The 26,522-nt window shown below is 42.6% G+C and overlaps 1 protein-coding gene and 1 pseudogene across 1 annotated transcript in view; one reads left to right on the top strand and one right to left on the bottom strand.

The window, feature by feature from the left end:
• Positions 1 to 26,522, bottom strand: part of TRPM1 (transient receptor potential cation channel subfamily M member 1) — a 224,436-nt gene that overhangs the window by 164,065 nt on the left and 33,849 nt on the right. The gene's annotated exons all lie outside the window — the stretch shown is intronic.
• On the top strand, positions 2,884 to 2,999 carry LOC149447579 (U2 spliceosomal RNA; annotated as a pseudogene).

Genomic DNA, 26,522 nt, shown 5'->3' with positions numbered 1-26,522 from the left:
TGAATTTGCAATTGTCACAGTCAATCAGTTCAGTTCCACACTCTAATGCAATTCTTAGGTTTGAATAATTTGGGGCTGCTGAATTTTGCATTATACTGTTGCATCCAAAAATACTGAATAGTTTCGATATATGGATATTGAAACGGAAAACTAATATATAGCAATCTTCTGAGAAAAATTTTCAAATCCACCCGGACCAACGAATAAGTTAAACGAGTGCCGAAGATACGAAATGAATTCCAAAAACGAATCGGTTCGACATAATGAATATGAAATGAAATTCTTCAATGAGCGAATGCATCTGAAACAAAATGAAAATTTCTGGCGTGCACATGTCTACCGTTCACACTGCAGAACATGCTAGGGGGCCCCTGCACTATAAACCATTTCTCAGTCATGAAATGAACTGGGTTCACCAGTAAATTGTCACTTCCCAGTGAACTGGCAAAATTTGCTTTGATTTCAGACTCTTGTAAAAACTCGTAAATTAATCAGATTATTTGTAATAATGTCCTCCCCCATCACGGGATCTGCTAAGAAGTCAACACTGGGACAAGTAGAAAGATCTTGTCCTTAAGTCAGATGATGAACAGAAGCAGCTAACAATAAAAAGCAAATGATCAGTATGTGGTCATGTTAGAAAGTCCCTGTGTACAGTAACAAATAAAGAACATTACTGTATTGTACATATGTACATGGCTTGAGTTTTGCTCAGTTTATGTGAGTGATGCACAAATCAGTTGCATTATATGCTATTATCAGGTCATGCATAAACATCTGGTACAGTATGTATTGTCAGTTTTGTAGGTTAAATTTGGTACTTTTTACTTGACCTTGGTACTGTGGTTTTTTTTTAATAACTGGTTGCCATTTGAGATATAAAAAAGGTACTATACAGTTCCTGTGACTCTTTCCATAATAAATATTTTCTCCCAAAGACAAGTTCCTGTTCCTCTCATAGTTACATTAATGTGCTGTATTCTTCTATAGGACAGAATGTGTATAGTGCCCCGTAAAGGGCTGTTGGTTAAGGAGAGGACATTTGGTGGCTCCTGGGTTGCAGTCCAACTCTCATATTGAAGAGCAAGCATATAACACAGACACTGGATCAAATCTACCATGATCCTTATTGCTGTCATTTCTTTCACAAAAATAAAATAATCAGTATGAATATAGCAAGTAATCATGATGACAGGACATACCGTATATACGACTGACTGACTGGTAAAAAAAACATAACTGAAACCTAATAGTATTGTGCTGTTCCCCTCATATTTGTTATTTAACTGTGCATTGTATCACCAATTCTTATTTCACCATGTTTGTTTCTATGTCTTGATCTGTTGCTGCCATCTGCTGGCCAGAATTTGCATGCTGCATGCCCCTGTTATAGCTAGTAAGTTTTTCCTCTGCTGGGCGTGGTTTTAGGCAAGCCTTGGTTCTGGTCACTTCCTGCAGCCATTTTATCTGCTATATAGCTGTGTGACAGGACATTCAATACCCAGGGCTTGTGAAGGCATCAGTTTTTGACCAGCAGTTAGCCTCAGGAAGGATATCACAGGACAGCATCAATACCTCTACTACCTTACAGTATTGTATCACTGTTTGTCGCTGTATTTGGATCAAATAAACCCACGCTGATTTCATTCCCGTGTATACGTTTGGATCCGTCTAACCTGAGCATCTGCCGCTCCGGTCTGCTCCACTGCTTGGATACGAAGGTAGGAAGTTACACAGCCATTATCAGTTATACCTTTATTTCGCCTTCATGTGGGGACAGAACAGTCAAAAACTGCCTTAAAGTCCATACCCCGCTACAGATTCCCTCAGAGTCCAGTACCACACTCAGGAATCTCCCTAGCAACAGGCCCACTTGCAGCAAATCTGCCCGGCTACAGTGCACGTTCCACAAGCCTATGCGGAAGCATTGCACATACATAGTATCTATACTCTCGCTGGAAGTCCTCCACAACTCGCCAAGCCATTCTTTACGTCCTATATTAACCTTTCCTCGCATAATAGAAGTACTGTTTATGCACATTCCTTACACTGCCGTGGCCGCCGCAAAACCCCGCAATTCACTCTAAGCATATTAGAAATTTTATCAAAGTGCCCTATCGGAGCCGTGCTGCGATTTTCAGCGCCCAATTCAAAAGTTCATTTTCTTAAAGAGACAGCGCACCTTAAGTCAAAATGGCCGAAAAGGACTTTGCACAGTTCCCCAGTGATGAACTAAAGCAAATGCAACCTGATACTGATCTTTATGAAGGGCAGAGAACAGAATCCACACTTCCAGCAGAACAAGTCGTACGACCAAGACGCTCTCTCAAACCGACGGTAAAGGTCATTGAAAATTATCACACCACGAAAGATGAGCTATGTGATAACCTGGAGGAGCAATGGGAACAAGTTTCCTCCCTCATGTCCGGACTTAAATCCTCCTCAGGTGATGCCACAAGCTTACAAGTTGCCATCGGGCGGCTGGATACAGCTCAAGAAAGATACAAGAGACTGTCCACAAGGTATATAACCTTTCTAAAAGACTCTAATATCGATGAAGCCCTATCAGAACTGAGCAAGGCAGAATCAATAGACAGACAAAGAGACGTCATGGTACTGGATGTTAAAGGTAAAGCGGAACTCCGTATCATGCATTTGCAAGAAACTAGATCACACAGATCAAATTCATTTAAACATTCCTCTCGGTCATACAGATCATCGTGCTCAAGAAGCTCAGCCTTGAGCGACAGATTACTAGAGGCCCGCATAAACGCAGAGCAATCCAAAGCGAGACGCTCCTTCACAGAAAAAGAAGCTCTTGCAAGAGCAGAGGTAGAGGCCAAGAGGGCAGAGGCAGAGGCCAAGAGGGCAGAAGATATTTATAAAGCTTCTCGGCCTTTTGGCTAAGATCAAGTGTAGTATCTGTTCTTATCAGTGTCCAGTGGGGGTGCTCCCGGCCATTCTAGCTTTGCGGGGATGGCTGTTGTATAGTACCCTCACTGGTATGATGGGGGTCCGGAAGGCTAGTACCGGAGGGACAGAAACCAGGGAGCGCCATGATTCGTTCTGGGGCCTTGGGAGTAATTCCTCTGGGAAAGCTGGAAAGACCCAGTACCTCCTGATTTGGACGGATCTACCTTGGTCTGGCCAGGGGCTGAGGAGGCAGAAAGTCCGCAAACTCGGTGCCCCCTGAGTAGACGCTCTCAGGGGTGCCACTAGTAACACCTGGGTGTGGGACCCCACTGTGTGAACATGGCACATGGTCACTGTTTTTACATTCTTTTTGCACAGCGCCCTAAGGACCAGGCCTTTTGGCTAGGACCAGGGCAATTTTTGCTACGGTCCTCAGGGCCTGGTCTGTGCACAATTTGGCACGGTACCACTTTTTTATTTTCTATTTATTTAATTTATTTCACCTCCCACGTTTGTCACTTTTTCTGTTACTTATGCGTGTGTTTTCACGGATGGAGGGTGTGGGTCCTCGGGCCTACCCTGAAGTCTAGGGGGAGGATGTGTGTCCTTTTGGTTCCTTCCTCCCCTGATCCCTAGGGGGCTTTTCTTCGGGAGAGCCCCCTGACCAAGTACTGTGTGTCTGGCTTCGGCTGGACACAAGGAACGGTGGTCCACCAGGCCTTTTGGCCAGGAGGACCAATTGGGAACCTTGTCCCCGTCAGGAGCTTCGTGCCCCGGGGGATCAGGGTAAGCGGTCCAAGCCTCTTTAGGGGTAGGACACAGCACACCCCTAAGTGCACTTTTTCGTGTGGTGTTTTGCACTTGCACATTTTTTGTGAACACTTACGGGTTTTTACGTTATAGTTGCACGTTTGTGGACTTAAAAAAAAAAAAAAAAGATTATTTATTTGCAAAATGTTATAACAGCAAGGAAGAAAAACACATTTGTTTTCAACAATTTCGATATTTTTCGTTTATAGTGCAAAAAATAAAAAGAAACAGTGGTGATTAAATACCACCAAAATAAATCTCTATTTATGTGAAAAAAACTGATAACAATTTCATATGGGTTGCATGACTGCAGAATTGTCATTTAACCACTTGCCTACAGGGCACCTATACCTCCTTCCTGCCCAGGCCAATTTTCAGCTTTCAGTGTTGTTGCACTTTGAATGACAATTGTGCGGTCATGCAACATTGTACCCATATGAAATTTTTATCATTTTTTGAGACAGAGCTTTCTTTTGGTGGCATTTAATCACCTCCAGGTTTTTATTTTTTGCTAAACAAACCAAAAACAACTGAAAATTTTGAAAAAAAAAGTTTTTTCTTAGTTTCTGTTATAAAATTTTGTAAATAAGTGATTTTTCTCCTTCACTGATGTGCGCTAATGAGGCTGCACTGATGGGCATTGACAGACATCACTGATGGGCACAGAAAGGCAGCACTCATATATGGCACTGATAGGCAGCACTGACTGTCACTGATGGGTGGCACTGGCTGGCACTGTTAGGTGGCACTGACGGGCACTATTAGGCGGCACTGATGCGCACTGATAGGTGGCACTTATTGGCAGCACTGATAGGCAGCACTGACTGGCACTGATAGGTGTCACAGAAAACAAGCTCAGATGGGCACTGATATGTAGCATTGATGTGCACTGGTAGGCACTGGCGGGTGGCATTGATGGGCACTGACAGGTGGCATTGATGGGGCTACACTGATCATTCGGGCACTGATCATCAGTGCCCTGATGATCAGTGTAGATGTCCCCTCTGAGTAATGCCGATTACCGGCTCTCTCCTCACGAGCTGTCAGCGTGACAGCTCATGAGAGAAATGCTGATAACCGGCATTTCCTTATTTACATGCGATCAGCTGTGATTGGACACAACTGATCACATGACAGAGCTGAAGTCATTGGCTCTTTCTGCTGATCGGTGACCCACTGTGTCCCAGGGACATAACGCACCACCGATCACTACACTGCATGCCCCCAGTAAGACTGGGAGGACGTCATGTGACGTCCTCCCAGAACGAGAGAACCGCCTTGCGCCTGTCATTTCCTTATATGGCGGGCGGGAGGCAGTTAAAGTGCAACAGCACCGAAAGGTGAAAATTGGCCTGGGCAGGAAGGGGGTAAAAGTGCCCAGTAGGCAAGTGGTTAATAAATACCCCCATTATATTTATTTTTTATTTCATCTTCATGTCTATCTAAATCTGTGTTGAAAAGCTTAAAATTCCAGGTCATACAGTATACTTGTTCTGTCCCCACATGAAGGCGAAATAAAGGTATAACTGATAATGGCTGTGTAACTTCCTACCTTCGTATCCAAGCAGTGGAGCAGACCGGAGCGGCAGATGCTCAGGTTAGACGGATCCAAACGTATACACGGGAATGAAATCAGCGTGGGTTTATTTGATCCAAATACAGCGACAAACAGTGATACAATACTGTAAGGTAGTAGAGGTATTGATGCTGTCCTGTGATATCTTTCCTGAGGCTAACTGCTGGTCAAAAACTGATGCCTTCACAAGCCCTGGGTATTGAACGTCTTGTCACACAGCTATATAGCACATAAAAATGGCTGTAGGAAGTGACCAGAACCAAGGCTTGCCTAAAACCACGCCCAGCAGAGAAAAAACTTACTAGCTATAACAGGGGCATGCAGCATGCAAATTCTGGCCAGCAGATGGCAGCAACAGATCAAGACATAGAAACAAACGTGGTGAAATAAGAACTGGTGATACAATGCACAGTTAAATAACAAATATGAGCGGAACAGCACACTCCCCGTCTGAAATTCCATAAGGGATTTCACTATGACGAATGTCCAATAAATAAACAATCTTTCTACACAAATTTAAGCCAAAATGTATTTTGCTACATGTCTTTGGTGAAAATAATCAGTGTTTATTGTTTAGTTGGTAGGAAAGTTATAGAGTCCACAAACTGGTATATATCTAAAAATTGATAAATGCCTGGACAGTACAAATACCCCCAAATGACCGCTTTTCGGAAAGTAGACAGTCTGAGGTATTTAGTAAGAGGCATGGCAAGGTTTTTGAAGTTGTCATTTTTTGTCATAATTTTGAGGAAAATGAATAAATGAAAAAAAAAGTTTTCACTATTTCTTTTCTTTATATACTGTGATCAGTGCAATACAGCGTAATCATATAACTGGTGTGGCAATGTTCAGGGACACTGACTTGGGACAGTATGCAAAAAAAAAAAAATAATAATAATTTTTTTAAACCTGTTTAATTTTTTTAAAAATTATTTAAATTTTTTATTACTTTTGAAAATTTTGTTAATATTTTTTATTCTACTCCTGTGACCAGAGAAATACAATGCTGGATTAGGATTTTTTCTTTTTACATATTATGATTGCTTGTACCAACAAATTACATTGGTATAAGAAAGCATTTTTACTGAATGAAACTGATTCATTCAGTGGTTTTTGTTGTAATCAGTTGGCCATAGCTGATCACATGCTACAAATGGTCTGTGATTGGCCCAGTGTGTACATGTGATCACTATGGCCAATCACATCTCGCAGCACAGTTGTCAGCAGTGAATGACATGTAAGGAATCCATTCATTGTTTACAACTGTCATTGATCTGCTGTGATTGGTCACAGTGGTAACATGACAATGGCAGCTGGCCGGTGTAGTGATCTCTCATCGGCCGTGTGCCGTGGACACGCCGGTAACAAATCGCGCTGGAGCGTGCCCCGTGGGGCATGCACGAGGCGCAACATTGAGAGGACAGCATATGAGGGTTCCTGCTTGGCTGTCATCGTTCAATGGCCGAGGCAGGAAGGAGTTAAAGGAGAAGTACAGCCCCAGCTCTTTTGGCTATACTTTTCCTGTGGATCATAGGAGTGCAGTTTGTTCTGCACTCCTGTTACCCATTTTCAGCTGACAGTGTGATGATATTGGATGTGTTGCTGACAGCTGTCCTGTCCTTAAAAACACACACCTGTTTTGGGTTTACTGGTTTCAAGAAGCACTGTCTGATGTGAACCATGCCTCGTAGAAAAGAGCTCTCAGAAGACCTACGATCAAGAATTGTTGACTTGCATGAAGCTGGAAAAGGTTACAAATGTATCTCCAAAAGCCTTGATGTTCATGTGTCCACGGTAAGACAGACTGTCTACAAATGGAGAAAGTTTAGCACTGTTGCTACTCTCCCTAGGCGTGGTTGTCCAGTAAAAATGACTGCAAGAGCACAGCGCAGAATGCTGCATGAGGTAAAGAAGAATCCCAGAGTGTCAGCTAAAGACCTACAGAAATCTCTGGCACATGCTAACATTTTTTGTTGACACATCTACAATAAGGAAAACATTAAACAAGAATGGAGTACATGGGAGGACACCACGGAGGAAGCCATTGCTGTCCAAAAAGAATATTGCAGTATGTTTGAAGTTTGCAAAAGAGCACCTGGATGTTCCACAGCACTACTGGCAAAATATACTGTGGGCAGATGAAACCAAGATTGAGTTGTTTGGGAAGAACACACAACACTATGTGTGGAGAAAAAAAGGCACAGCACGTCAACATCAAAACCTCCTCTCCACTGTAAAACATGACGGAGGGAGCATCATGGTTTGGGGCTGCTTTGCTGCCTCAGGGCCTGGACGGATTGTTGTCATTGATGGGAAAATGAATTCCAGAGTTTATCAAGACATTTTGCAGGAAAACGTACGACCATCTGTCCGCCAACTGAAGCTCCGCAGAGGATGGGTGATGCAACAGGACAATGACCCAAAGCATACAAGTAATTCAACAAAACAATGGCTGCAACAGCACAGAATACGCCTTTTGGAGTGGCCCAGTCAGAGTCCTGACCTCAACACGATTGAAATGCTGTGGCATGACCTTAAGAGAGCGATTCACACCAGACATCCCAAGAATATTGCTACACTGAAACAGTTTTGTGAAGAGGAGTGGTCCAAAATTACTCCAGATCGTTGTGCAGGTCTGATCTGCAACTACAGGAAACATTTGGTTGAGGTTATTGCTGCCAAAGGAGGGTCAACCAGTTATTAAGTCCAAAGGTTCACATACCTTTTCCTCCCTGCACTGTGAATGTTTACATGGTATGTGCAATTAAACCATGGCAACATCTAATGTTTGTGTAGTATTATGTTCAGCAGACTGTGTTCTTCTATTGTTGTGACTTAGATGACGTTCAGAGCACATTTTATGCCCAATTCATGCAAAACTCCACGTAATCCCAAGGGGTTCACATACTTTTTCTTGCAACTGTGTGTGTATATATATATATATACATACAGTATATACATATATACACACACACTTTTTTTATAAGTAGTCACATCACCTGTTTTTAGCTTCATATGGGGCTATCCAATCCAGACTGTATGCCATAAATATTGAATACTTAGCACACACTATGACAAATAAAACTTTACAAATTGGCTAAACATTGTAAACAATATAATTACAATGCACCTTATTTTTCAGTTAAAGGTCATGATGACATTGCTCTTACATCCTGGGCCTCTCTATTGTTTAATTTAGTCACCTTTCCCATTAGAGGTCCGAAAAGGGAAGTGAGACATGGTAGGCCTAATGTTTGCAAATAGTAAAAAGCTGCTTGTATCTTGTACCTACTAATCAATTTGACATGCAGTTTTCCCTGAACTTCTACTTATGTATTTTTTTATCACATGCTCAGGTGCTCAGTTTTTGTTGCAGATTTACTTTAAGGGTGGATCACAATTTTGTGTCGTAATTGCAATGAGCATTACTACGCTATGCAGATTAGTGTGTTGTTGTGTCATTCATTTTGAGTGCACCCCAATGCACTAAGGCAATGCACCTTTGCTGCATCATACCGCAGCACACAACAACACACTACCATGCATTGCATCACAAAAGGGTAACAGAGGCATCTGGGCCATGCTGGGGTGTGTTAGTAGCCCATTCAAAATGAATATTCTGCCTTAATGCAAAACACGTTAAAGTGGAACTTGTCTCCTTGCTTTATTTTGCTACGAAATCATTTTGGAAAAACAGCTAGCATTTCTAGATGCAGCCAGAGCAGACGTTTCATGTAGCATTTACTTCCTGAAACCCATCTGCCCTTAGCCCAGGCATTCAGGCACGAGGGTGTGCTTGGCTGAGAAAGGCCCTCCTCTCCTTCTCCAAATGAAGGGAAAAAATGCCCATGAAGACTCCTAGGATGTATTACATCATTTTGGCCTAGACCAGAAACCAAGCAGCAATTGAAGAAATGTAAAGAAAAATCCTTAATGCTGATTAAGAGAGTGTAGTTCAACTTTTATATGCAATGTAACACATTAATATACAGCAAAAGTGTGATCACAGCCTAAAGGAACCTGAACTGGAAAAAACATGTAGCCTGCAGAACTTTTGGTCTGAAAATACTGACAATAGTGACAATAAACTCTTGTTTTTTATCAATGAAAATAAATGCAACATGTTTAAGAATAAGTAGCATGTTCCTGCTATCTCTCTCTTTCTTTCTTGCATCTCTTAAATTAATTCTTTTTCTGCAGTTCTCAGATTTCCTAATCTAGGTTGGCTCTATTTGCTCTCTATTTTTTCCTGGTCTGTTTGACCGTAGCCACGCTTTTCTGCTCACCCTCGAGATGGACTAAACATGTCAGCTGGAGGGCCGCCAGTTTGACACCCCTGATCCACACAGTACACAGACACGTAGCATCCACTAGGATGACAGCACACCCATCACTCCTACACAAAACCACACCCCCAACATGTTTCACCTACAGCAAGACTTAATCATTGTATTTTAAAGCTGATGATTGGCTTACATGTGAAAATGATCTGAGAGTTTGTACAGCTGTCTGAGCACTTTTATAATATTGAGAAGGTGCAACCCCCTCCCCCCCTTCCCTCTGGTGTCACCTCTCAGCACCCGCATTGGTTTTGATGGGTTTCTGTTCCTCTGGGGAACCTGGGATTGCAGTAAAATGCATCAGCATGTTGTATGGGAGAAACCTGGGGAACATCTATTCTACCATCTCCTCTAAGATTAATAAACATAGAAGGGTTGAGCATTTTTTCCAGCTTCAGAGCTGTCATTCCCCAGCTACTATGGCCCGGGAAAGCAGCTAATCAAGCACCTGATCTGTGCATGATTAGCTGTAGTGGAGGACAGAGGGGACATTGGGGGTCTAATAAACCCTTGATGTCTCCATAAAGAGAACCTGTTGCCTGCCCATGTTATCACATAGGGAACTTGCTAGCCTCCTTGTGACAGCAATAAAGTTAAATTAAAAAAAGTGTTAAAAAATTAAACAGTAATAAAACAAATAAGAAATAATAGTCATCAGAACCTGGAAGCTCCTTTGAACAAGGGGGCCCTTAGATCCCAGCCCCCATGTAAATGAATATGGGGTACATTGTACACCTACTAATTTGCAATAAAATGACAAGTGGAAGTAAAAAACACCACATAGTTTATGACAAGTCTTTTTTTTAAACAAAAAAAGTAAAATGCCCCTGATGTACATCCATAATCAATCATGATGAATGCCACCCGCCAGCATTACCATTCCACAGCTCAGCTCCCGCGGACTGACACGCCACTTCCCCGATGCATAAGTAAACAAGGGGGTGGGCTCAATAACATCACTCAATTACATCATTAACCACACATGGACACATCCATATTTGGTTAATGATGTTGCCGAAGTGCCCTCCCCCCTTCTGATATCATTAAGGAAACATGGATGTGTCCATGTATGGTGAATGATGTCACTTGGTGGCCCCAACCCATTATGGTGTCATTGATCAAAAATGCATGTGTCATGTATGATCAATGACATCACTGGGCAGCCCTGCCCCTTATGACTTCATTGATTCCAAACCTCTTGTCTCCTTAAGCAGCAGGGGGAAACAGCATGTAAGTTGGAGGGAGCCAAGCAACAGAGCGGTATGTCAAATGGAGGTGGGTTTTCTTTTTTTCATGCAGCGGTGGGCAGCATTCATTGTGATTGACATGTGGTACTTATCAAAAACTGCCTTATGCTTTTACTGCTACTTGACTTTTTTTGATGAATGGGTAGAGGTACTATGTACCCCTTGCTCATTCAAACTGAGGGGGGGATGGATTGGGATCTGGGGGCCCCCATGTTAAACGGTGCTTCCATATTCTGATAAGTAACACTCCGAACCCCCACAACCACTGGACCAGAGTTGTAGGGATGAGGCCCTTGTCCCCATCAACATAGGGACAAAGTCCTCTGCCAGGGAGGTTTCTTCCCCATAGCAAAGTACCCCCTCATGTTGAGGGCATGTGACTTAGTATGGTTCAGGAGGGGGCTGCACACTCTTCTCCCTCCTTTCCTAGCCTGCTAAGCTACATGCTCAGATAGGAGTCTAGTATGGATTTGGGGGAGGAACCTCACACCATTTTCACACCAAAATCGATACCAGGTGCAAAGGGCCTGCTAAGGATTAAAATCTGTTTTCTTTTTTCATTTTTTACTGTCGGGAATCCCCCGATAACAACAGGGATGAGTAATAGTTGGTAGGTCATAGAATGCATGATGGTAAAAAGCCTTCAGCCTCTAGAATCACTTTAACTAAAGGAATTGTTTTCCATTTTGGATAAAGTAAGAGAGATTATACCCCTCTCACATTTTGTTTGCCATCGGTGTCCCATTGGGGAGGTTACCACTTACATCCTGTCCCATAGCAAAAACAGGAAGTGGGAGAAATTTCCTAAAAAATTAGGGAATCTTGGTGGGTCACCAGGGTCATCAGAACTAGTATCCCCATTGGAAGATTTTCATTCTATTACTGTTCCGCTGTCCTCCAAAAATTAGGGCTTTTCTTTTGCTTCCACTTTTGAAGATATCAGTAAAAAGGACAAACAGAGCGGGTGACTCTCCCTAACAGGGGCATAGACAGCAATAAAAACTGACAGGTCTTCTAATCCCTCTCCACTCCAAAATGAAAAAAAAGTTATGCCTTTAGCTACACTTTAAGTAAGTCTTCAAATCCTTAACTGCACACAGTCACCAAAAGCACCAGATATCAGGGGCATATTGGCACAAAAAAACAATAGAAAACATCATAGGCTATATATAAAATGAATATTAATTTCAGGATACACTGGAAAGCAGACAACATTGTAGATAACACAGCTTTTGACAACAGTAAGCTGCATCTGGAATAACCAGAGGCAATATGTAAAACTACATCATCTTTCACAGTATAATTTGTAAAGTCATATACAGTATACTACCAGGGGCAGACTGACCATTCCGGCACTCGGGCCCGGGGTCAGTAAGGGGCCCCATGAGATGCCCCTAGTACCTTTCATAGGCTTTTTTGGGTGTGGTTTGAGTGTGGGCGAGGACACAGGGGCCCCATGATCCCCGTTTGCCCGGGGGCCCCATGAGTTGCCAGTCCGCCCCTGTATACTATTGTATATAGCATGTTATTTTGTATGTTATTTTAGAGTTCATCTCAGGCAGCAAAGACGACAGAACAGCCCCTGTGTATAAACAGCATGCTGATTGGGGAGAGTGCTGGGATTTATCAATTTTGGCTCTCACCTCTATCTACCATTTTAATTACTATTGCTCTGTCTGATCTTCCTGCACTGTTACCACTTGGCCCATTGCCTGCACCATATTGTCTTTTGGACTTATCTGAACCCTCTCTAATACATGTGATGAATATTGGTTCTGTAATTGAATATGTTATGACAGCAATTTTTGTATTCATTATGATAAGGGTTAATTCTCTCTTCACAGGGCTTAAAACCATGAAACAGAAATCCACTGCCATCTGTGCACCATTTAAAGGCTTATTAAAATGAGGAATGATTATGAAGAGATAGCTGTTTCTGTTTCAAGTTCCAGCCCTCCCCATAGCAGAGAATTTTAGCATTGTTTTTGCAATAGTAAGTTAACCTTAATATGGATGGTTAACATTACTTAATGTACTGCTACACTTTAACTAACATAGACCTCCCCCCCCCCTCCCAAGCCCTCTAGGCTCGTCTAATCCTCCCACCATAGTGCATACTTACCTCAACATGGTGGCCCATGGCAGTCATGATACATTCTAAATGCAGAGCTTTGCTCCCCATAACATTAAATGGCACCACACTGCACACATATGGCTGGTGCCTGAGGAAAATGTCTGCATCCAGGATGGGGGTGGGGGAGGAGCGGAACAGCTGCCATGGAGAGGTAAGCATGTGCCAGGCTAGGGAGGTCTAGGTAAGATTAAGTTTAGAGGGCTGGAGAGTGGGGATTGGGTTAAACTAGAACTAGAGGTACATTTTTTTTTTGGATAGGAGTACGGGAGGGTTATAACCACTGTAAAGTTTGTTTTTGACGTCAATGTGCCATTGGGGAAATTTACCTTCACTTCCTGTTCCGTACCCAAACAGGAAGTGAGGGAAAATCACTGCAAATGAAGGGAATATTTTGGAGACCCCCAGGTCACCAGAACTAGCTTCCCCATCGGAAGATTTCCCCTCCTTTACTTTTCTGGGGACAATCCAAAATTTGGGATTTTCTTTTACTTTCACTTTCAATGATAATGGTAAACAGGGCAAATAGAGAGGGTGAATTTTCCTAACAGTGGGCACAGACAGCAATAAAAACTGACAGGTGTTCTAATCAATCTTTACTCTGCCCTTAGTTCATGTATATAGGCAAGAGCTGAAAGATCCTCCCCTCCTGAAGACTCCTGGGATGTATGACATAATTTGCATAGGCACGGAAACTAGGAAGTAACTAAAGAAATATAGAAAAAAAATGTAAAACAAGTGAATATGATATACTTTCCCATCTATTTACTAATGCTAGCAGCATAAGCATTCAAAATAGTCAATGTTGATTGGGAAGTTCCACTTTAAGTTAGGCTGGCATAAAGGCTAAACTGCAAATGAACCATATTGACATTGAGGCTTTGTTCAAACTAGTGTGTGAATGGCAACCTAGCGCACCTCCACAAAGTACCTGTGTTGAATTGCACAGTAATGCACTACCATGTATTGTGATGTACTGTGTTACTGAAAATGCTGCGCATTCAATATTCAGACTGTTGTGGTGCATTGGTAATCTACAGGCGTACCTCGGTTTACGAACGCCTCGGTTAACGTAATTTTCGGTATACAAATGCCCTGAAAATAATGCCTCAGTTTACTAATTTTTTTCGCAATACGAAGCAAGTTTCCCCAGGATGCATTGCACCTGGGAGGTCTATAGCGCCGGCCCTGTACCTTTAAAGTGCACTTTATAAAGAGTTTTGAACAGATAAGACTTTTTTTTATTTTTTTCTTGCCTCCGGAACGGATTAATTGGTTTTCAATGTATTTACGAATTGATTTTTAATCATGTCCCTGTACAGTATTTATGCCTTTAGCGTGCACTTTATAAAGAGTTTTGAACAGATAAAATACTTTTTTTAAACTTTTTTCTGACCTCCGGAACGGATTAATTGGTTTTGAATGCATTCAAAACCGAAACCACGTTTCGGTTTACTTATTTTTCGCAATACGAAACGTCCAGGAGAACGCATTAAATTCGTAAACCGAGGTACGCCTGTATTTAAATGAAAGGACTACCTTAATGCAATGCAGGATAACACGCAACATAACACATAGATATGGTGGGAATGGGCTCCAGCAATGTTATATGGAAGGATAATACTGTGCTTGTATCTTCTTAAAGTGCTCGGTGCTCAAATCAGCTTAAGAAGTGACTATTGCTCTTCAAAAAAAGTGAAGGTGCTTTTTAAGGTGATCTTCAGTGACCCTCCTATTGAAACCACACTCACCAGATTTGGTGGACCCCTTGCTTGTGCAACAGAGTCTTATAATGCTTTATCTGGTGGTGGATTCTCTTTCATTCTTACTTTGCTTTCATTCTTCTAGCCATACACTTAGCCCAACCCGCCATGCTCCAGTAGTCCCGCTCTGTATGGCTGGAAGGATGAAAGCAAAGTAAGAAGGAAAGAAAATTCACCACCAGATAAAGCGTTATAAGACTCTGTTGCACGAGCAAGGGGTCCACCAAATCTGGTGAGTGTGGTTTTGATAGGGGGGGGGGGGTCACTGAAGCACACCGTAAAAAAAAAAAGCCATTTTTTTAAAGAGGACTAGTCACTTCTTAAGCTGATTTGAGCACTGAACACTTTAAGAAGATACACGCACAGTATTATGGATTAACTTTTCATTATTGGACATTCATCTTGGATGATTTGTTAATCACTGTATATGTTACACTGTTGAGCACTGTTTCAAAAATTTCTTTTGAGTCTTAGTGGAGCACAATTGAACAGCTGCACCAGGTTAATTGAGTGGTTTGAAATGTATATTATATGTAGCCATAGCGTGGTTCATATTTTATTATTATTATTTTTATGTGGAAGAATAGTATTATGACAGTATATAAAAATGTAACTTAGAGTCTATTCACTCATGTTACTGCAAAGTGCGGCAACACATCATACATGAGATTGTAAAGGGACTTCTGATTGGCCATGTGTTGGCGACAGCTGCTAAAGTCCACACCCCGCTTCTTCTTGGATAGGACAGCAACCCACTGCTATTAGTGTTTTAGCCTTCGCCGTATTGTGCTCAGTTCTCTGCTGGAGGCCTTCTCACAGCATCCATTATATTCATAAGAAAGGAGTAGTGTCCACACAAAATTATAGTTCCTGCACTTTATAACACCTGAAAGATGACAGTCATACATCACATCACATAGACATACTATCCAGTATTGCCTGGCATACTTTGCCAATCGCATATAGTGGACGGTTTGCAGCAGTCTTATGTGAAAGCAGTACATTGCGCCTCACTGTTAAGCTGTCTTCCTTTAATGTTTCTCTGCTTGGGAGCATTATTGTGCTGGAGCTCCCTGCTTTCACTCTCTCTCACTTCCCAGGGTCAATAGTACTCACTCAGAGGGCTCTGACATGCCAGTAAGGCTTGATGCATTCAGCTTATGGCTCCCTTCATATTGTTCCGTAGACAGAACTGCTGCAGCTGCTCTTCTAGTTTCTGTACACTTCACCCCTGTGTTACTGGACGTTCGAGGGGCATAGCGCGCTACCCAGAGAACATTGGCCTGGCCCAGTCCCCTTACACCATGTTTATTGAGACATGGCGACAACAGCTGACTCTACTGGGTATTAGACTATCTCATCAGGGACTTCTGCCCAATTCAGGGCCTCTGCAGTAGCTGACTACATCTGCATACTGGTGGGGTGTTTAGCTCTCATAACCAGACTGCACTAGACTCCTCTCATCCTGGCATATATATGGGCACTGCCTACACCCACGATAACACTACAGGAAGGCTCAGTCTAAAAGAGAACCTTATGCAGGCCATAGACGGGTCAAAAATTGGCCAATTTTTCAACCGAAAAAAAATTGGGCGATTTTCGCACTGTTAGTGGGTTCATTAGTCAGCCATTTTTTTGGGTTTTGGCACATTTTTTTATCGGTAAAGTTGGAAAAAAATCAGCCGATTTTGCCGATCGGCCGATTTTCCCGGCAATGATGGGCTAATCGGCCGTTCGTATTGCCGATACAAAATCTGTGATTGAGCCATGACCTGCAAGAAGAAGAAAAGAAGAAGAAGAAGAAGAAAAAGAAGAAAAAGAAGAAGAAAAAGAAGAAAAAAAAAGAAGAATTCCAGTCCGCTATTATATTTTGTATGAAAAGTATTGCGGTTGCAACAAATGTATCTATTTGTATCCGAATAAAAACATCTGTATCCGAAATGGATACAAATGGATACATTGTTGCAACTGCAAGACTTTTTCATGTCAAATATAATAGCGGAGCTCTCTGCAGGGACAGAAGTAATTAAATGCCGGCCGTAGATGGGACGAAAATCGGCCGATATTTTTTACCATTGGTTGTAACGTCGGCCTATCGAACGACCGATTTTTCGTTTTTTTTCAAACGGCCAGTTTTCGACCCGTCAATGGCCTGCATAACACTCACTTATGTGATTCCCTGTTACCACACTATCTTAGGACAGAGCCACCTAATGACAAACTAGCTAACTACACCTGCTTACAAGATACTGTGTTGTGGTACTACTCATTTTCAATGGCACTCTACCATACTACTATGCAATGCACTAAAAATGGTGTATGACTATTTTCTGGTTCATTGTGGTGCACTGACAACCCGTTTAAATGAATGGACTACCTTTTCATGTTAAAAGATGCATGTTAATGCAATGGATCTGAAAGGTGTACAGTATGTTAACTTTCCAGTTCAAATGGATACTGTGCTAGGTGATCCCTTAAAACTTTGTGAGCACTATGAAGACATTCACACCTCTGAAAGCGATAAAAAATTGAAAATAAAACACTGTAATAGTTAAACTAAATAAGTACATACATATGCCCTATGAAGACCCTCACCCCTCTGAAGGGCAATCAAAATTTGAAAAAAATTAATTAATCGAATAAACTGAGTGAGTACAGTAATCATAAATACATGTAAGAAACCATAATACGTGGTCAAATTAACCTAAAATTTCATGCATTATCTATGAGCCCTATAAAGACCCTCACGCCTTTGAAGAGTGATCGAGGTTGAGGATAGGTCAAATCTCGATGTGCAAAAAATTCACCTCAAATATACATAAAGGTTAGTAAAAAACTTTCAAAAACAAAAAAACAATAACAAAAAGTCCATATAGACATAAACCATACTCCATAAGTATGAAGAGAAAATTCCACAATCGATGGTATTATTGTAGACAATGCTGTAAATGCAAATAAACTTGCTTCCACTGGTCACCAGAGTGCATACCATCACCAAGTAATGACGAATGGAGGCTTACCAGAAATGGAGACCCCTTAATTACAGAGGGTCCCAACCAGCTTTATAATGTAGAGCACTGGCAGGCTTCCCGTATCCCAAAGCAGGGAACTTCCCAGACTCCAACTTGAATGTAAACTCAAAGTGTAGCACCAGACAAAATCATGAAAGAAAAAACATGCCTCTCATAGTGCAATACGTATCAAAAACATCTTTATTTACGCCAACAGGATCCTACTTACAAGCTGTAAAACAATTAAAAGCATTCACATGAACCATATCCAAGATGGCCAACAGTGCGATAACGTCAGAGGGAGGCTCTGCCCGACATGTTTTGTCATCAAAAGACGTCCTCTAGGGGCTACTATATTAACTTTTGCCAGTTTATAAAACTACAGCAGCTGCAGTTTAAATTCCAAAGATAATTTTTATTAACATTAAAGTGATTGTAAAGCTGGAAGGTTTTTTTACCTTAATGCATTGTATGCATTAAGGTAAAAAACCTTCCATGGTCTGCACTTTCCCCAGCCGCCGCCCTATACTTACCTGAGCCCGATCCCAATCCAGCGACGTGCACGAGAGCAGCAGCTCTCTTCTCTCTCTCTCCTCATTGGATAGAGAGGCAGCAGTGAAAGTCATTGGTGCCTGCTGCTGTCAATCACAGCCAGTGAGGAGAGGCAGGGCTCAGGAGCGAGCACGCAAAAGGTACCCAGATAGCAAGTGACTTGCTATGGGGGCACTTGGCGGGGGGAGGGAGCCCAAAGCACAGGCGGGGCACCCAAGAAGGGGAGGATCAGGCTGCTGTGTGAATATCCCCTGCACAGAGCAAGTAAGTATGACATGTTTTTTATTAAAAAAAAAAAATTAATAGTTTACAATCACTTTAAAGCTGAACTCTAGGCAGATATACAAGGCAAATTACAGCCCAGCTCTGGGGCACAAATGAAGCCCCCCTTCCTGTGCCCCTCTAGCATGTTCTTCTTCTTCTTAAATACCTGTTAAAGCAATGTTATACTCCCTTGAGTCCATCTGTGTCCCTCATCGACACTGTTGCTAGGTATGGGAGATGGGTACCCTACAATGCTGATGTGCTCATGCTTAGTGGTCCCCAAAGGTCCCCTTGTATTGATGTCTCTGCTGCAAACTCCTCCTGAGGGCCTGCCACTGGACAGCTAATAGGAAATGTCCATTTTACACAGGTGGTGACATAGACACCATCTAAAGAAGAACTCCACCTTCTGTACACAGAAGAGACAAGACTTAGGGCTGGACAGTCATGTAACCATGGATTTAAGTGAGTAAAAAAGTCTATGCCAGCAATTAGTTAGAGAGGGTGGGGGAAAGAGGTTTTATGGAGCAGGCAGTAGTCTGAAGAGCAGCTTTATTGCAGCTATGTTATTTATTATAGGAACTTGTATAGTCCCATCAATTTATGCAGCGCTTTACACATATATATATATTGTACATTCACATCAGTCCCTAACCCTCAAGGGGCGTACAATCTAAGGTACCTAACTTACATTCATACTACAGCCAATTTTAGACAGGATCTAATTAACCTACCAGCATGTCTTTGGAATGTGGGAGGAAACCAGAGTACCTGGAGGAAACCTACGCAGGCACAGGCAGAACATGCAAACTCCAGGCAGGTGGTGCCGTGGCTGGGATTCGAACCAACACTGTCTGTTATCATTAATATGTCATGAAAGCAGTGTAAGTACCTGAATTTTACCTGTATTAACCTACCGCAGTCACTCTACAGCAGAGCTAGAGTGTGAGGGGAAGAATCAGCAAAAGGAACCAATTGGCTAGCCTGAATGTTGGAATACAATGTTCATGTATTTTTGTGCAACAACTACACCAACAGTATTCAGTAGAGATATATTCTTCAACCAGTAGATGGCAGTCTTTATAAGTTTGTAGTTGCATCTATGGCATATAAACTCTATGTCCTTTCTCTGCAAATAAAAGATCCTGTTTCCTGTTAGCAGAGAAGAAGCAGATAAACACATGTGGACTGTGTACCTTCTATTATTTAAGGCTATATACAAAATCTCTAACAATAAAGCATGCAGATAGGAGGAGAAAGCAAAGTGACAAAGAGACTAGCTTCTTTAACTGTCCAGTCACGGCTTTCTGCCTTTTGGGTCTTGGTTGAGTGGCTGACCACCTGCATAGTGAATACAGGTGGTAGCTCGGAATGGGCACCATTCAGAAAACATACCGATCTCTACCACATCCATTTAGAGAATGCCTTGTATTCATTGAGAAAAATGCAAGGTGCTCTCTGATTGGCAACCAAGCTGCCAAGGGACCCAGAAGACAGTAAGAATCACTGTAGTAGCAGCAGCTACTACAGTGATTCTCTGCTTCCACAGGGATTTTGGCATTAACTGTACGTGCCCAGGGGCGGACTGACCATTCGAGCACTCGGGCACTGCCCAAGGGCCTCGGGTCAGTAGGGGGCCCCATGAGATGCCTCTGGTACCTTTCATTGGCTTTTTCAAATGCTTTTTTTGGTGTGGGTGAGAACACAGGGGCCCCATGATCCCCTATTGCCTGGGGGCCATATGAATTGTCAGTACTCCCCTGTATGTGCCTTTAAAATTACAGCTGAGCTGGGAATTTTCAGATTTGGTATTGACATAGAATTTGCTACATGTGAACATTTTTGCCAGTTTTGTCACAAAAGAATGAAAAGAAGTGACCACTCACAGATCATAATTTGTATATATACATATATATATATATATATATATATATTTATTTATTTTTGCTTGGGGGGGGTTGTGTCAATGAAACAACCTCAGTGATACTCTGTTTGGAGGTGCCTACAGTATATTGCTTAACGGCATTCTTATTTAGATCGTATTCTACAAGTTATAAAATTATAATGCTTGATTATTTTCTAAAGGCAGCAACATGTGAGGATTATCCCCATTTAGTAAAAATGTGGAACCCCCTACATTATCACTATAAAAGCACTGTGTCACAACACACAGAGAATGGATTTTGTAAGGATTTTGAAGGAAATTCCCACTGGTAAAGGGGCTTGCCCTGTGAAATCCATCATTTTAGTAGAGAGTAGGGGAGCTCTAATCCACACAGACCATGAAAAGCTTAAACATCACTATTTGAATCAGATCATTATAGCATTGGCTTCAAGCTTTTTTCTGGCATAATCCCATTTAACACAGGATCTCTGCTATTTTCTACAAACAACCTATAGTCTATTCATATATATAGGCAATCTGTTATAGTCAAAGACAGAAAAAGGAATGCTTCATGCACTAAAATATTCTTCCCCAATTATATTTAAGGTATTAAGTATAATACACACTCTAAATATCCCTACGAAAAGTATCACTCTCACCCCTGAAAGTGTAAACAAAATGTAAATAATATCTTTTCGATGCACCCTCTACCTCTAAAAGTATCACTCTCACCCCTGAAAGTGTAAACAAAATATAATATAAATAATATCTTATCGATGCACCCTCTACCACCCCCAACAGTGCAAAAACATATGTCAGCAAATGTCCACATAAAAGTCCATATACAGTGCTTTTCAATATATAGTGCTTTTTCAAACGTTGGGGACTAATCCACTTTGCTGATTTTCAATCCCGAATCCTCAAATCAGGATACCTCAAAAAAAATATAAACTCAATATAGTGCATTATCATTACAACAGAAAAAAAAACACTCGTGACACTAAAGTGATTCCTCCTAAACCCCCACCAGTGACAAGCAACACTCCAAAATTGTGATTAAGTGCAATACTCCACAACCAGTGTCACCATCCAAATGTACTAAATACCATTACCCTCTCATAAAAGATCACATGCATCAAAAATGAAATAATGCCATTTCTCTTGTGGTATAAAATACCATTACCCTCTTCCAATGTAGACCAAGCAAAAAACTCCTTCCAGGCAATCCAAAGACTCCCCCTCTCCGGGAGCTTCCTACTGCTTCCAATCCACCTTCCCCGTTCCTCAAAGGGGCAGATAATACATGACTCAGTGGAGTATATAAAAGAAATTACAAAAATTTATTCAAAGCTTACATAGAGAACGCCAGCGTCCATCCTCTCCCACAGTCCATATAGCTGAACTCCAGTATCCAAGATGGCCGTGCCGCTACTTCCGGTTTGAAATTATAATGTTACGTCCTTACGTCCCTATAATGTTACGTAAGGACGTAACATTATAGTTTCAAACCGGAAGTAGCGGCACAGCCATCTTGGATACTGGAGTTCAGCTATATGGACTGTGGGAGAGGATGGACGCTGGCGTTCTCTATGTAAGCTTTGAATACATTTTTGTAATTTCTTTTATATACTCCACTGAGTCATGTATTATCTGCCCCTTTGAGGAACGGGGAAGGTGGATTGGAAGCAGTAGGAAGCTCCCGGAGAGGGGGAGTCTTTGGATTGCCTGGAAGGAGTTTTTTGCTTGGTCTACATTGGAAGAGGGTAATGGTATTTTATACCACAAGAGAAATGGCATTATTTCATTTTTGATGTATGTGATCTTTTATGAGAGGGTAATGGTATTTAGTACATTTGGATGGTGACACTGGTTGTGGAGTATTGCACTTAATCACAATTTTGGAGTGTTGCTTGTCACTGGTGGGAGTTTAGGAGGAATCACTTTAGTGTCACGAGTGTTTTTTTTTCTGTTGTAATGATAATGCACTATATTGAGTTTATATTTTTTTTGAGGTATCCTGATTTGAGGATTCGGGATTGAAAATCAGCAAAGTGGATTAGTCCCCAACGTTTGAAAAAGCACTATGTATTGAAAAGCACTGTATATGGACTTTTATGTGGACATTTGCTGACATATGTTTTTGCACTGTTGGGGGTGGTAGAGGGTGCATCGATAAGATATTATTTATATTATATTTTGTTTACACTTTCAGGGGTGAGAGTGATACTTTTAGAGGTAGAGGGTGCATCGAAAAGATATTATTTATATTTAAGGTATTATTATTTTTACATGAGCTACAACAGTAAGATGTTGCTCAAGGTAAACATATTTATTGTTCTTGGCAACCATTCTGCTTCTTTGAGAAATTTCCACACCTGGACTATAAAAATTATATAGTTAACAAAAATTGTATTAACTTTTTAAACAACAAAGGGAATATTTGATAACAATGCAAAGAACAATGCACTGAAACCAACGCGTTTTTTCTGTGTTGGTAACCGCTTGTGGTCAGTGCTATACATACTTTTACAGCACTTGTGGACAGTTGCCTAGGTCAGCAGTTAGGGAGGCAGCAGAGCTAAAGTGGAGGTCCAGTCAAAATCTAAAAAAATAAAAAGCAGCTACAAAAACTGTAAATAAAAACAAAAAACAGTCACCTGTCCCTCAATCCAGCAGTGTCCTTAGCACAGTTGGTTTCACCAGCCATCCTCTCTCCCTGGCACCCCAATCACCCTAGGTTATCACATCAGAAGTGGGAGCTGGTACCTGTCAAAATCAGGTACCGCCCTCCTCCCCGCTCCCCAAAGGTGCCAATCTTTAAGGGGGGGTGGTGGACGAGGCCTTAAAGCGGAACGTCCCCTTTTGGGTGGTGCTCCACTTTAAGGAGGACAGCACCAATCCTCAAAATTTCCTTTTGACATTAGCAAGATAAACAAAGTGTGGGGGTAAAGGGGAAGCTAACAGGAGTCAGAAAGTTCTTTATAGTTTAAGGAACATGTAACTAGCTTGTGTTGACTTAATGAACTGGGCCTTCCATGTTACAGGATGGATCTACTGCAGGGCTTGAAAAAGCCGCTAGCCAAATGCGAGGAGAAATTCCTCTGTGGCGAGCAGTGAGCACAGATGAAGAAGCATGGAGCAACTGCACATGCGCTCCAAGCCTCATTGTGAAGCCGAGTTCCGGTTTACAACTTCCGGTTTCCGCGGCATCGCCATTACAGTGGCAGCGCCGCTGAGGGGACACGTGCAGGAGAGGTCGGCTCTCCTACGCCGAGAGGAGACACCCTCTCCACCGCCGCGGGGGACACGAGGCCCGCTCTCCACCACTGTGGGGGTCACGAGGCCCGCTCTCAACCGCCTTGGGGGACACGAGGCCCGATCTACACTTCCTTGGGGGACACGAGGCCCGCTCTCCACCGCCTTGGGGCACACGAGGCCCGCTCTACACCACCTTGGGGGACACGAGGCCCGCTCTCCACCACCTTGGGGGACACGAGGCCCACTCTCCACCGCCTTGAGGGACACGTGGCCCGCTCTCCACCACCTTGGGGGACATGAGGCCTGCTCTACACCGCCTTGGGGGACACGAGGTCCGCTCTTCACCGCCTTGGGGGACACGAGTAAGGTTTGTGCCTGGCTAGTAGGACTGGACTCGAAATTTAACCCCTGATCTACTGCATAATTCAAAATATTAGAAGTTGAGAAAGAGGGACAATCTGAGAAGAAAACATGCGGCATGTGGTGAAAAGTGCATCAAGCAAGTTTCTTACACCTTACAGTAAAGGGACATTCTTTTTGAGAACAGTGAGGTGCATTTTGGACAGAAAGGACAACTGGTTCGCAAGAGGTGCGAAAGAGGCCATCATCGCCAAGCTGGAACAATTCTCATTGCACACCTTCTATGCCACCTGTTCTACATATAATGTTGTTTTAACATCCCTACCCCTGCATTTTGACATGTAAATCAAAATGCAGGGGTAGGTTAGAATTAAGTAATTATTTTCTTGCCACTCATTGAAACCAAGATGTGGCTTGAATAAGCTACAAAACATCTTCAACATGACAGACGTCCTGTAGCAATGACAATATGAATGGTCACTCATGCATCAGCATATAGTAAAAAGTTAAAACAAAGGGTACTCATGGGTCCACTTCAAAGCATAACAATGCATTAGGTTTGCACTAGGTTTGTCACCCATGGCTGCTAACTCCTTCTTCTCTTCAGTCAGTCTCTGAGTATCCTTGCAGGTATTGGCTCACTTGAGAGCCTCCATAGTAGCAGTACATGTATAATAATGGAAAGATTGAGGGTTGGTGAGCCTGATGGAGCTCACCCCTTCTTTAACCACAATCCTACGGGGCACTTATACCCCCTTCCTGCCCAGGCCAATTTCCAGCTTTCAGCGCTGTCACACTTTGAATGACAATTGCATATAGCATTTTTTTTAGACAGATAGAGCTTTCTTTTGGTGGTATTTAATCACCTCTGGGATTTTTATTTTTTCTTAAACAAACCAAAAACCACTGAAAATTTTGAAAAAAAAAATGTTTTTTCTTAGTTTTTGTTATACAATTTTGTAAATAAGTGATTTTTCTCCTTCACTGATGTGCGCTAATGAGGCTGCAGTGATGGGCACTGATAGGCTGCACTGATGGACACTGATAGGTGGCACTGATGGGCACTGATGAGGAGGCACTGGTAGGTTGCACTGATGGGCATTGACAGGCATCACTGATGGGCACTGAAAGGCAGCACTGATACATGACACTGATACATGACACTGATATATGGCACTGATAGCCGGCACTGACTGGCACTGATAGGCGGCACTGACTGGCACTGTTAGGCGGCACTGACTGGCACTGATAGGCGGTACTGACTGGCACTGATAGGTGACACTGACTGGCACTGATAGGTGGCACTGATTGGCAGGACTTATAGGTGGCACTGATTGGCATTGATAGGTGGCACTGACTGGCACTGATGGGTGACAGTGAAAGGCAGCTCAGATGGGCACTGATATGTGGCATTGATGTGCACTGGTATGCACTGATGGGCACTGGCACGTGACACTGATGGGCACTGGCACGTGACACTGATGGGCACTGACACGTGGCACTGATGAGCACAGAGAGGTGGCACTTCTGGGGCCACACTGATCATCAGGGCACACTGATCATCAGTGCCCTGATGATCAGTGTACATGTCCCCTCCGCGGAAAGCCAATTACCGGCTCTCCTCTCCTCTCGAGCTGTCAGCGTGACAGCTCGAGAGGAGAGAAATGCCGATAACCGGCATTTCCGTGTTTACATGTGATCAGCTGTGATTGGACACAGCTGATCACATGACCGAGCTGACATCTTCGGCTCTTTCTGTGATCTGCTGTGTCCGAGGCACACAGCGCACCGGTGATCGCCGCACTGCGCGCTCCCTGAGCTGCGCATGAGCAGTGAGAATGGTAGGACGTCATATGACGTCCTATCAGAACGAGAGAACCACCTTGCGCCTGTCATTGTACTATAGGGCGGGCGGGCGGAAGGTGGTTAAGGTACAGGGGTACTGGACACCCAGCATATAGCCCAATGGCAGCCAAGGTGCCCAGTGAGTCCTCTCATCAATATATCAACAATATAAAAAATTGGTCACTGCCTCAATCTATAACTGGCCTTCACAAAAAGGAGCACATGGAAGGGCAATGCATGTCAAACAATAAAAGAGAAACATTCTCAGCTCAACCACTTACCGACCAGCCTGCAACCAACCAAATTGTCCTGTCTAACAGTTTGCATTAAGAACAGGGGTTTAGTTTGTGCACATTTGCAATACATGCAAAAGGTGCAGAGACTTTTTCTCAGCACCCCAATATTCTGCAGTTCCTAACTATAAATTTTGATAGCCTCCATAGTAGGAGCACATGTATCATAATGAATAGACTGAGGGCAGGTGAGCTTGAAGGAGCCCATCCCTCCTTAAAGGCACAGGGGTGCATTGGACACCCAACATATAGCACAATGGCAGCCAGGGTGTCC

The sequence above is a fragment of the Staurois parvus genome, unplaced genomic scaffold, assembly GCF_062004578.1.
Source record: "Staurois parvus isolate SC_StPar_1 unplaced genomic scaffold, SC_StPar_1.0 ptg000682l, whole genome shotgun sequence".
Lineage (NCBI taxonomy): Eukaryota > Metazoa > Chordata > Amphibia > Anura > Ranidae > Staurois > Staurois parvus.
The sequence above is the reverse complement of the archived record's forward strand: the minus strand, read 5'-3'. Positions and strand labels throughout refer to the sequence as shown.